We start from the raw sequence: 12,973 nt of genomic DNA on the forward strand, positions 1-12,973 counted from the left end.
CACTATTCCCAGGCCCAACAAGCAGTGTTCCCTCTAAGCTGCAGGGCAGCACAGCTTCACAGGTGATTAATCAGCCCTGCCCAGTCAATCAGCTCTGTGCATGGAGCCCTGAGCTTCTGACTGGGTGGGGCCGAGTAATCACCTGTGAAGCTGTGCTGCCCCAGGACTTAGAGAGAAAACTGCCAACAAGTACAATTAGCCAAAAGGCTCTGGCCTTATCTCTGGAGTTCACTTCTTTCTCAGTTTGTCCAGTCTTAATTATGTCAACACTTCCTCTTGGAGGTGTACAGGGTCAGCCAACTACAAGAATGCATAAAACTTTGTGAGGTATGGGGTAAGAATATTAGGAAGCCTCCTGTTCAGAAACGGGGAGATTGAACACGTTGCCTCTGCATTGGACAACATCCAACCCTCTAGCAGTGATCTCAGGGAAAGGGGGTTGCATGGCCCCTGTGCTTTATGAAAAATGGCTTATGGCTATTAATATGACTAACTTGAAGATGCTTTATGCAAAAGAGGTCATGTAACCTATCAGTCAAGAGCCTATTATCCCCTGAATGTGTATATTCTATTTTTGTGTTCATATCTCTCTTGTTTGTGAAGTTAGAAATATTAAGTGGGAATCTGTTTTATTAGTCCAGGTATACTAGTAAAAGCCATTAGTGATACTTTAGGAACTAAATGGCTCAGTGGTCAAGTCAATGATATATGAATGTTTTCTTGTAAGCCCAAACTGTGGTTGGTCCTAGAAAAACATGTGATCATAGCACCTGGTGCTGGACTCCATTTTGGATCTGGTATTTTTCCATGGGAATGGAGAGTCTAAGCAAATGGTTGTTACCCTGGGGAAAGTCTATTTAAGGAATGGAAAGCAATCAGGATTTTGTCTTTAGTTGCCTTTTGAAATTGCCTTCCCACTTTAAGAGGATACACATGAAGAAACCTGAAAACAAAGAACTCTAAAGACACAGAGAGCTGTAGACACAAGCCAGAGAAAAAAAATTAACTCTGCCTTGAAGCATTTTATCAGAAACAGGGACAAGGGGTGAGGAATATACTTTGCAGGTAAGAGGTTTCTTAATGTATTCGGCTTAGATGGTGTGTTTTCTTTATTTTGGCTTAGTAACTTATTTTGATCTGTCTGTTTTCATTTACAAACACTTAAATCCTACTTTTTATACTTAATACAAATACTTTTATTTATCATCAAGTCCACTATAAATAATTGTTACTGGGGGGTGGATGGGAGAGCAACCACTGTGAATATTTCTTTTTTCATCAATGAAGAGGGAGAACTTATAAGCTTTCTCTGTGTAAAACTTTTATAAAACTAAGTCAGATTTATTGGGGGATTGGTCCTCTTTGGGGATTGTGTTCCTAGGTATTGTCAATGTCCTTGTAGCTGAGCTCTCCCCTAGCTGACTTGGTTCGGCACCTGTGTTGTTCAGCAGTGGGGCTGTTGCTCCAACTCTCTGCTTTGGCTGGAGGACTCTCTGCTTTGGCTGGAGGAGACCAGAGTTTCTGATCCAGCAGGAGAGAGTGGTGGGATACCCTAGAAAGCAGGTTGGCGGTCTCAGTGGTGTGACCAGCACAGGGGTGACAATTCCAAGGAGACCCGTGATCCATTCATCACAGCTTGCTTGTCTGTTCATATATTTTTGAATTAAAAGGCTACTTTAAGAAATGCCTCGATAGCAGTGACTAAACAGGGCATGTTTTCTCTTTAGATAACTTTTTTGATGGTTCAAGGACATAAAATCATGCTGCAGCATGGGATATTTAAACTTAAGTCTAGATTTGAGTTTCTACTCTCTAGCTGTGCTTATATGGGTTATAGTCCTGTCTCTATACAGTCATCTCTATGACAGAACTTTATCATATTGACTAGAATTGTGAGCCATCAAGTCAGTTGACATGATGCTGATCATGACTGATTGGCCAATGTTGACTACAACAAATACAATACAGTATCATGATTACACTTTGATTAAGCTAGGTTTTAATCACTGTTAGCTGATGTGCTGAATGCAATTTCTCTTGGCCTATACTGGTTCACAGTTGCGTTCAACACTGAGTAATGTAGATAAGCATTTTCGGGTCAGTGCACAGCATTTCCCTGACTGTCAACAGCTGGTAGGAGCAGTTATATGAAGGAAAAATTTACCCATCCTCTGAGCAAGAGATAAGCTGCTGTATTGTAATTATAATTATGGGGATGGGGGAAAGAAAAAATATGCCAATCATGAAAGGGTGCACGGAAAACCACAGACTCTTTCCAACCTAAACACTGTGGCAAATGAAAAAGTCTTAATTAGAGAACTGGTAGGCATAGAAAAAGAGCCCATCCTAAATGAATTGTGGTGTGATGAGCATAAAGAAAATGCTTTTTAAAAAGTTCTTTGACTCCCACTGAGTGCTTGTTTCTTAGACTTCCTTGCCTAATAATGTGAGCATTTAAATGGCCCCAACTCCCAAGTAACTAGGCTTTGAAGTTAGCACCTCATTGAGGTATAGAGTTCATACGTTTGCTACTCCTATTATTAGGCTGGAAACCATTTTCTGCATGGCTAGCTTAACAGAGCAACAGAACATTGATTTGTATAGGGATTGAGAAGGCTGTCCACACAAAGGAAAGGGCTACAAACTTCATTTATGTGAACAGAACCTTGCAATTAATAGAAAAGAGCAAAAGTCTGGGAAGTCCTTTAAATTGCACAATTAGAAATATTTCTCATACTTGTGATATTTGCAACGGGTAGGCCCATAACCAAAGATTTCTAAAATAAGACCTTATTGGGGAAATGAAATTATGATGAAGTGCTGTAGCAAAATGATGACCATTCATAAAGGAATGTTAGTTTAAATTATTGTTACTATTATTACTACTAATAATAATTTATGTTTGTATTTGCAGTATAGGAGATCCTAAAGATGCCAACCAAGACTAGGGCCACACTTTGTTTCACACACAGCCAGAGACAATTCCTGTCTTGAAAAGTACATAATTTAAACAGAAAACACAGACAAGAAAGTATTATTATTTTACAGTTTTGGAATTAAGGCATAGAGAAATAATGTGAGTTAACCATGATCACACTGGGAATCTGTGGTTTAGCTAGGAAATGAACTTAGATCTGAGACCCTATGCCTTGACCACAGGATCATTTTTCTTCTGTAAATATATCAGATGATGCAAGATGATGCAAATAAAGTTTTAGAAATTATGTTCTTGTTGATCTCATCATCATAACAGCTTCCAAGTTTATTTCTATCATAACTATTGTTTACAAACTCTCAATTTTATAAGAAACTGGGAGGCAGGATTGGGAGTTTTATCTCCCGCTTTACCAGTGACACGTTCACTAAATAGGACAAATCAAGTAATAGCTCTGTGTCTCAATTTTCCAACTGAAAAATGGGTCTAAAAATACAGACCCTACAGAAATGTAATTAATGGACCACATTCCATTCTCATGTGTACTGGTAGAGTAACTCCAGACTAGCACCATTGTAGGTAACAGCAGATTGCAGGCAAGTGTTTATAGTTTCCTATCCCTTGACATATGACAGTGTAGGAACACAATTATTATCAGTTTATACTCTTGTGAAAACTAGAGAGTTTTTATATATATAGGCAACAGATTCCTATGGTACAAATAGTTTTCTTTCTAAATTAGCCTACTTATGGTTTGAAAAGTCATTTGAAGGCAATTTCATATGTTTTTATTAACTCACTGAGAGGAGTGAATCACCATTTCCACAGAAGTCAGCTGAAGTGTTAATAACCTATGTTCATGTTACAGAAATAAAAGTAATAGATTTCAGAATGGCTGTAATGGGGGAAAACAGTTCCATAAGCTAGGTGGTCCCGTATCCAAAATTTCATGGTGTATTGGATGGCCATGCATGTTTAAAAATAGTTTATTTTTATTAAATTTTTTCAAATATGTAACATTATGTCATAGATTACCACAGACTATTATCCCATCATGAAACTGAAATTACAAAAAAATCCCTCAAGACTAGAATATACTCAGTCACTTTTCATGCAATAGAACAACATCGTTGTCTCCCTCATCGTTACCTCTGACCCCACACCAGTAATATGGTTGGAAAGAGGGATTAGTCCCTATTATAATTGTTTTCAGTTCATCCTTTGACATATTAAAAACACCTTTCATTCATAGCAAATAAAGGTGAAATTCTATATCAGGGCAACTTGATGAAACCTTAGACCAGTGTTTCATGGGGACTCAGACAAGGTGATCTAATGGTCCTTTGTGATCTTAAAATCTGTGAATCTATGCATCTTGTACTCCCTTCTTCTCTTGCATAACAATACAAAAGAAAACTTTACAAACACACCTTTTGTTTAGGGACTTGCATTGCTTTCCAACATAATGAGGAGTCATTGTTGACTGTTACAAAAGACAAACAAACAAACAAAAAGGTCTGATCCTGCATTGACCTTAATACACATGGACCTATTTGCTCATAAATGGTGGAACTTTATTGAAATCAATAAGGCTCTACTAAGGTATTGAACTCCCTTTAGGATCAGGACTGTAGCCCATGTGTACAATAAGGAAATTTGCATTAGTGTAACTTCCATGTATTTATTTTCACAATAACCCTGTGAGGTAGGAGAGTGCTAATATTCCAGTCTTTTTTATCCAGGTCTATTAAATCATGACAGTTGTTGAGAAAGTGAATAAGGAAACATTATTTACTTGTTCCCACAACATAAGAACTTGGGGTCACCAAATGAAACTAATGGATAGCAGGTTTAAAACAAAGGAAGTTTTTCTTCACGCAACCCACAGTTGATCCGTGGAACTCCTTGCCAGAGGATGTTGTGAAAACCAGGACTTTAACGGGGTTCAAAAAAAAAAACCTAGATAAATTCATGGAGGATAGTTCCATCAATGCTTATTAGTCAAGATGGATAGGAATGGTGTCCTTAACCTCTATATGTCAGGGGCTGGGTATGGGTGACCGGAGAAGAATCTCTTAGGTTTCATCTAGACAACACAGCTCTGTTGACAGAGAGATGTAGATTAGGCACGTCAAAATTGCTAATGAGGCAGGGATTTAAATATCCCGCACTTCATTAGCATAAACATGGCCACCACATTTTTTTCAAAACTGAGCTTTTTTTTAAAAAAAGGGCAGTCTAGATGGGGATTTGTCAAAAAATATACCCTTTTTCGACAGATCCTGTATTCCTCAAAAAATGAGGTTTATAGGATCTGTAGAAAAAGGGTTTATTTTTCGACGGATCCCCCTCTAGACTGCCTTTTTTTTTTTTTTGAAAAAGCTCCATGTTGAAAAAAAAGCGGTGGCCATGTTTATGCTAATTAAGCATGGGTTATTTAAATCCCTGCCTCATTAGCAATTTCGACATGCCTAATCTACATCTCTCTGTTGACAGAGAGGTGTAGTCTAGACACAGCCTCCATGGTTACCTGTTCTGTTCACTCTGTCTGGGGCACCTGGCATTGGCCACTGTTGGAAGACAGGATACTGTGCTAGATGGTCTGATCCAGTATGGTTGTTCTTATGTACAGAGGTGGAAACAAAGAATAAGTGATTTGCTCAGGGTTACACAAGAAACTTATGGGAGACTAAGGACTTGGACTCTTTCTGAAGTCTTACCTCATCTAGTGGGTATGAAGTGCTACCTTTCACATTTCATACTCAAAGGGAATTAAAATTAACCACACTTTTAAACCAAAAGGCCACAAATCAGTCTTTGCTCGTTATATAGTTTTCTTCCCAACAGATTGCTAAGATATCCATGCATACCTTTGTGATCCTCTATGAAGAAATTATTTCAGTTGTATCCACTCTAACCAGATATTTATTATTCGTAGCTCATTTCCCCAACATCTTGAATAGTAACATGTCCATCATTTCTTTTACCTCCATGTGTTCATGTTCCCTCATAGCCTCCTTTTAATCTTAAAGGAAAAATTCCTTTAATCTTAAAGGAAAAATTCTCGTGATCTAATAGATAATAACAATAGATCTAATAGATAATACTTACTCTATGTAATTCCATAAAATGCCTTTAAATGCAGTATACTTACAGTCCCACTTGTCCGGGATATTAGAAAGAAAAGATGGATGAGGTAATCTTTTATTGAACAAATGAGACACAAGCTTCTGAGCCTCACAGTGTTCTTCAGGTCTGGGAAATGTACTCCAAGCATCACAGCTAAATGCAAGGTGAAACAGATTGTTTAGCAGAAGTAAGTAGTTAGCACATATTCTAAGGGACCATTCAAGCCACAATTCTGATGTTTTCTATGTTTCTGTTCTGACTTACTATGATTCTCATCTTCTTTTAGCTCCTCCTCCCATGCTTTCACTTTACCATCTGCTTGGAAATGCATTCCTTCTTCTAAATACCATGTGCACACCCTTAAACAGGGATGCCAACGAGGAGGAGGAGGGTGAATTGCCCATGTGTCTGGTGATTTAAAAGGCAGCAGGAGCAACATTGCTGCCAGAGCCCCATGTGGAACAGGCCAGGCAACATTGAAGGACTGGCTGGGGGACAAAGAGGGGTAATTCCAGCCACATCCCTTCCACCTGAGGCTCCACTCCTTCTAGGGTCCCATAGCCATTCCCCCAATCTTGCCCAGGGGCCTGGCAATTCTGTCTGCAGCCCTGCCCTCAGCTTCTGCAATTTTCTCCTCAGAACACATTTCTTACCGCTTGAGTTCACTGTTAGGATTCACTTTACTTCATCCACCTAACATCATACCTGGTCACAAATCCTTATATAATCATTATCTTTCTAAGGTCATGTCTATACTATGCAGCTTTTAGTGATAAGGCTGTGTCAATACAGCTCTGTCGCTGAAAGTCAGGCGGGATAAATGCTGTTTGTCAGCACTTTTGCAGACAAAATACTTCTACCCTCCACCAATGGCATTCGTTTGTCTGCAGAAGAGTGCTCCTGCCAACAAAGCAGCATTTACACTTGCACTTGCCAAGGCAAAACTTTTGTTGTTTGGGAATAAGCAGGGGTAGGGGTGGTAAGCACCTGAGAATGATAAAAGGTTTGTTGTTCAATTGCAAGTGTAGAACAACAAACTATCCAATTTGAAAGCAAGAGAGCTCAACAATAGTAGCCCATTGATCTCATACTCATGTTTTCACACTAAATGGGCTTCTTTTATGTTTGCAAAACCACGAGGCACACCTATGGCACCATGTGAATGATATAAGTAATACAATTTGCAGCTGTACAAGTCTGTGGGATTGAACTGATGTAATGAGGAGCAGTATATGGGCTTATTGACTGAAGCATCAATACAGCTCACTCCCTTCAGTAACATGACCAAAGGAAGTTCAATAACTATTCTGGAAAAAAAAAAGTTGGTGCCTTCCACATCTGCTGAGCTTGCACATTGCAGGGTCGATGGAGGATCAACTCTTCTCATGGTTCCAGTCCCTCCGAAAGCAGAGTCACGTGGTATTTGAACAAAAGACATTATTGAGCTTCTGGAGGCAGAACACTGACATCTATGTTTTAAAGTCTATTTGAAACTTTAGATTTTTTGGGGTCAGTAGCCTCTCCAACCCCTCCGTTCATTTTGTTGGTACCTCTTGGGGAGGGAGGGACAACAGGACAGTTCTTTTTGAAACCTGGAGAAATTCAGACTCCCAGAACTGACAATTACTCCATGCAGAAAAGTTCCAAGATGTGTACATTTTAGACCACATCTCATATCAAATATATTTACTTAAAGAGCACCAACCCCACTGAAGCAATGTTTAAAAGCAACAATATTTTCAACCAAAATGCTCTGAATCCTCTACTCTTTATGTCTTTTCCTTCCTAACAGAGCAGATTGCTAAGATATCCATGCATACATTTTTATTTAGAATTTTGCAAACCTGGGAATATTTGTTATACTTGGATGTCAGACTTCACAACATCAAATCTTGGCCTCACCAAATAATTCAGGCAGGGAAAAGCAGGCTAAAGAAAAAGATTTTAACCTTGATTCTTTTCTTGCTTATTTTGGTATCAATCAGGAATTTCTCCTTTGATAGCCAAGGTGATACACCAGCGTGAAACTAGGATAGATGAAAGGAGAATCACCTCCTTTGATAAGATACAAATAGATTTGTCATCATCACAACAAAAGCTGAAAGAGTTGAATAAGAATTTGATAAAAATAGAATATCCTTCAAAAATTGAAGGAACATGAAGCATCTCTTAATAAAAGAATATCTAGAAGATTCTGATTTGCTTAAGGAAAGTCTGATACAAAGCCCACTGCAAACGATGAAAACAAAAGATTCCCGTTAAATTGAACTGGCTTTGGATCAGTCCCCAGAGGTCTATTCCTGCAAAATAGCTAGCAACCCCATCTACCGTTAACTTAAACTACCAGTGGAAAATGGCCAAAACTTCATGGGTGTTTAGAGGCAATAAGGAAATTGGACACTGAAAGCCCTCCTGATCATACTTATCCTGTTGTCAGGAGCGTACAACTTCCTTTGCCTTTTGTGACTAAGAGCAGGATTTTGCCTTAAGGAATATAGGAGACGCACCTCAAAAATCTTGATTACCATAGAAATGTAGGGTTGGGAGAGATCTTAGTCATCTAGTCCAGCTATCCATGCTGAGCTGGGACCAAGAACACTTAGACAACCCCTGACAGTTGTTCTCTGACCTGTTCTCAATACCCTCCAATGATGAGGATTCCACAATCTCCCTTGTAACCTTATTCCAGAGCTTAATTATCCTTATACTTAGAGAGCTTTTCCAATGTCTAACTTAAATCTCCCTTGCTTCAGATTAAGCCCATTACTCCTTGTCCAACCTTCAGTCAACACAGAGAACAACTGATCTCTGTCTTCTTTATAACAGATCTTGACATATTTGAAGATTGTTACAAGGTTCTCCTTCAGTATTTGTTTCTCAGGACTAAACACATTCAGATTTTTAAATCTGTCCTCATAAGTCAGGCTTTCCTAAACCTTTTATGATGTTTGTTGTTCTCCTGTAGACTCCCTCCAACTGTGCACATTTTTCTAAAGTCTGGTGCCCCAAACTGGACACAATATTCCAATGAAGGCATCACTGGTGCTGAGTACAGCAGAAAAATTACCTCCAGTTTCTTGCAAAAACTCCCATCAACACATCCCAGAATTATATTAGTCCTTTTTGCAACTCCATCACATTGTTGGCTCATATTCAATTCAATCTGTGATCAACTATGACCCCCCAATCCTTTTCTGCAGCACTACTGCCTACCCAGTTATTCTCCATTTTGTATTTGTGATTTGATTTTTCCTTCTTAAGTGCAGTACTTTTAACTTTGAATTTCATTTTGATTTCTGACATTCTCTGCTTTGTAAAAGTCATTCTGAATTCAAATCCTGTCCTTCAAAGAGTCCACAACCTTTTCCAGCTGTGTGACATCTGCAAATTTTATAAACATACTGTCCACTCGATTATCAAAGTTGGCAATGACAATGTTGAATGATACTGGACCCAAGACTGACTTCTGAGAGGCTCTCAAATATGATTAATATGTTTGAATATTAATCATATTCTTCAGATATGGGTTTTCAACTAGTTTGTACCCTCCTCTAGAACAATTTCATCTTGACTACATTTCCCTAGATTGCCTATGAAAGTGTCAAGTGCAACTTTATTAAAAACCTTACTAAAATCAAGAGAAATCAAGACTAATGCTTTGCCTGTATCCAGTGACATTGTCAAACAAAGAAATAAGGCTTATCTGGAATGATTGGTTCTTGACAAATCTATGTTGGCTATTACTTATCACCCTATTGTCTTTTAAGTGCTTACAAATTCATTGCATAATAATTTTTCCAGTATCTTTCCTCCTTTTTCCCTTTGTAAAAGATAGGTCCAATATTTGCCCTTCTCCAGCCTTCAAAAGTCTCACCCTTCTTCCATTGATTTTCAAAGATAATTGCAAATAGTTCTAAATTTGCTTCAGGTTAAGTACCCTTGGATGAATTTCACCAGGCCCTGTCCAGATGAATATGTCTAATTAGTCTAATATTTTTTAACCTGTTATCTCCCTATTTTGGCTTGTGTTCCTTCTACATTATTGTTAATATTAATTGTGTTAAGCAGCTGGTCACAATTAACGTTTTCAGTGACGACTGAAGCAAAATAGGCATTAAACAGTTCAGTCTTTTGATGTCATCTATAGATCTCCTTCCTCACTAAGTAGTGGACCTACATATTCCTTTGCCTGTCTTATGCTTGCTGGCAGTGTACTTATAGAACCTCTTCATATTGTCTTTTATATCCCTTTATAGAGGTCACTGATTTTGTCCCTACATTCTTGTGCTATTCTTTTTGTATTCGTCCTTAGGAATTTGTCCGTGTTTCCACTTTTTTGTGGGATTTCTTTTTCGGCTTTCAGATTATTAAAATGCTTCGGGTGCACCCATATTGTCCTTTTACTCTGATTATTATCAATAATATTCTTCAAAAGACTTTTAGCCATGATCATATTAAAAACAAAGACAGATGTAATGAGCGAAAAATATTAATGTGGTGTCATTTCAGCAGATCCAAGAAAAATCTCTTCAGAATCTCTGTTTCAGTGCTTTTGTGGTCACAAAATAGTATCCAAATACCTCATAAACACACATTAATTTTTCTTTGCAACATCTTGGCATGGAAGGGAAGTGTCACTATGCCCCCCTCACAAAGGGAGAACTGAGGCACAGAAAAACATCTCTATTTTGGTAAGATTACACATGGTAGAGTAGGGAACTGAACCTAGTTCTTGCGAATCTCAGCCAAATGTCATAATCACAAAGCCATACTTCCTGTCTAATAAGGCTGCTACTAAGGTCTGCTCAATACACCAAAACTTTGTTGTATCACTTTAACAATGTCATTTTGTATATTTAAAACAGTACAACACATTCCCACCTTTCCTTCAATGGATGAAATCAGAACAGTATAAAGATATAGCTTATTCCCTTCCACAACAGACATTGTCCTGCTCTAATTATTTCAGTAAAAATAACACCCCTCATTGCATTAGTTAAATCAGCAAAAACTGTATGTAGCCTACGCCTTTGTTTTATTAGTTTATCTCATAACTTTATTTTGCACAATCACATTATCTCCAGTGCCTCCTACTGTTCCGAGCTGCACTAAACTGTAGTGAATGCAAGGCTCAATTAAACCACATGAACAAAAGGAGAACACAAATTAAGTGAAATTAAATACGTTGGCCAAGCTGCTTTTTTGGACTAAGCACCTCTGTTGTATACATGTGAGAAAGGACAGTCCAACCACAACTCCTCCAGATTCCTTAGATGCACACACCCAATGATGTGCATTTGTGAATATTTTCCACATTTATGTCTGCTAACCAATGTAACCAGTTTTTACTTGTTTAATTACTGCTGAAGAAAGAGGAACTGTCAGTGCTTTAAGAGTTATGCCAAAGCACTGGGTGAGTTCTCTGATTCATACGCTGCATGGCTACAGAATCCAAGACCCAGCATCAGGAATGTCAGGCAGTAAAAGAAGAGGAGGAAGAAGTGGCAGCAGGAGCCAAACTCTACCACATTCTTTTTAAAGTCTAACGCTCATGTTAAATTAATGCCATTCCTTATTTTCCCTTTAGGTTAGCTTTTATAACTGGTGAATTAGCAAAGATGCTAGTACATGAGGATCAAGGAGTGATCAAGGAAAATGAAATAAGGTAATATTGAAGTTTCAGTAGCTGATTACAATAGACAGTGGAAAGGATCAGTATCTACAAAGAAAATAAGATATAGTAAAATTCTTCATCTTAATCATAAGACAAAACTGTCTGAGATCTGCACCACATCTCCATGTATCTAAAAGTAAAAAATGTATTTCTATAGCTAGGAGTAATCATGCTTACAGATGTATCTAATCATTTCTTAATCCACACAGCTAATGATAGAACAGCACTTACAGTTTACAGAGGTGAATTTCCAATGTGATGATCTTAAGCATTTCTGGAGATATAAAATTCCACCTGTCATTTAGTCCTAATTCTTGCTTTGCCATTGCCCTTGGTAAGTCTTGATCAACTAATTTAACCTCTCTGACTCAGTTTCCCAATCTGGATAATGCAGATAATATTTACCTATGCCACAGAAGACTTTTAAAGATTAATTAGAACCCATATAAAATCTCAGGCAAGTTGGAGAAAGACAGATGCAAAAATGCCATCAGGATTTTTTCATGTTATAGTCATTACATCATGCATTTTGGAATGCAGGAATGTTGGGCAGGAACAGGCAGGTACTTTGGCCTGTGCTCTACAATGAACAACAGACTAACTCAGATGTCTAGAGCACTAATCAGAAGCCCCTCATTGCCTCTCTCTTGGAATGTAGGACTCTCAGTCCTCGTCTACACTAACCCCTGATATCAATCTAATCAACAGAACTTCAGCTCTTCAAATAACCTAGGTGAAGTCAATGTACTTACCATGGTGTCTTTTGTGTGATAAGGTAGGAAGGGGCTGCTCTCCTGTTGATTCTGGTTACTCTTCTTATCCTGGTGGAGTACCAGCATCAATGGGGAAGTGCTCACAGATCGATTCATTGCATCTAAGCAGACGTGATAAATCAACAGCCAGTAGATTGACTGTGGCAGCGTTGATCCACTGTGTAATGGAGGCAAGCTCTCAGCTCTGGCAAGTACAAGTGTGACTGTTTTATACTTGGAGAAACTGAGGCACCCAGTGTATATCTATACAAGAATGAAAACCCCTTGCTTGAGGGGCAAGGGCTGCGGGGCTGTATCATTAATGTGTAGACTGCTGGGTGTGGACTAGAGCCCAAGCTCTGGGACCCTTCCACCTGTAGGCTTCTAGAGCCATGGCACCAACTCAATTCTGCAGTGAAACAGTCCAAGTCAGCTGGTTCAGGCCATCTGTGGGGTTTTGTTTGCTGTGTAGCCATGTCCACA

The 12,973-nt window shown here is 38.6% G+C and overlaps 1 long non-coding RNA gene across 2 annotated transcripts in view; it reads right to left on the minus strand.

The window, feature by feature from the left end:
* The window catches only part of LOC106732090 (uncharacterized), a 52,403-nt gene extending 40,092 nt beyond the window's left edge, over positions 1-12,311 (minus strand). For both annotated transcript variants that reach the window (XR_012903558.1, XR_012903557.1), the window contains exons 1-2: positions 11,970-12,311; positions 6,090-6,217 (exon numbers count right to left, since the gene is read on the minus strand). This is a non-coding gene — a long non-coding RNA (uncharacterized LOC106732090). The remainder of the gene's footprint in view (positions 1-6,089; positions 6,218-11,969) is intronic.
* Between the last annotated feature and the right edge of the window lie 662 nt (positions 12,312-12,973).

Source organism: Pelodiscus sinensis, chromosome 4 (assembly GCF_049634645.1).
Source record: "Pelodiscus sinensis isolate JC-2024 chromosome 4, ASM4963464v1, whole genome shotgun sequence".
Taxonomy (NCBI): Eukaryota; Metazoa; Chordata; order Testudines; family Trionychidae; genus Pelodiscus; species Pelodiscus sinensis.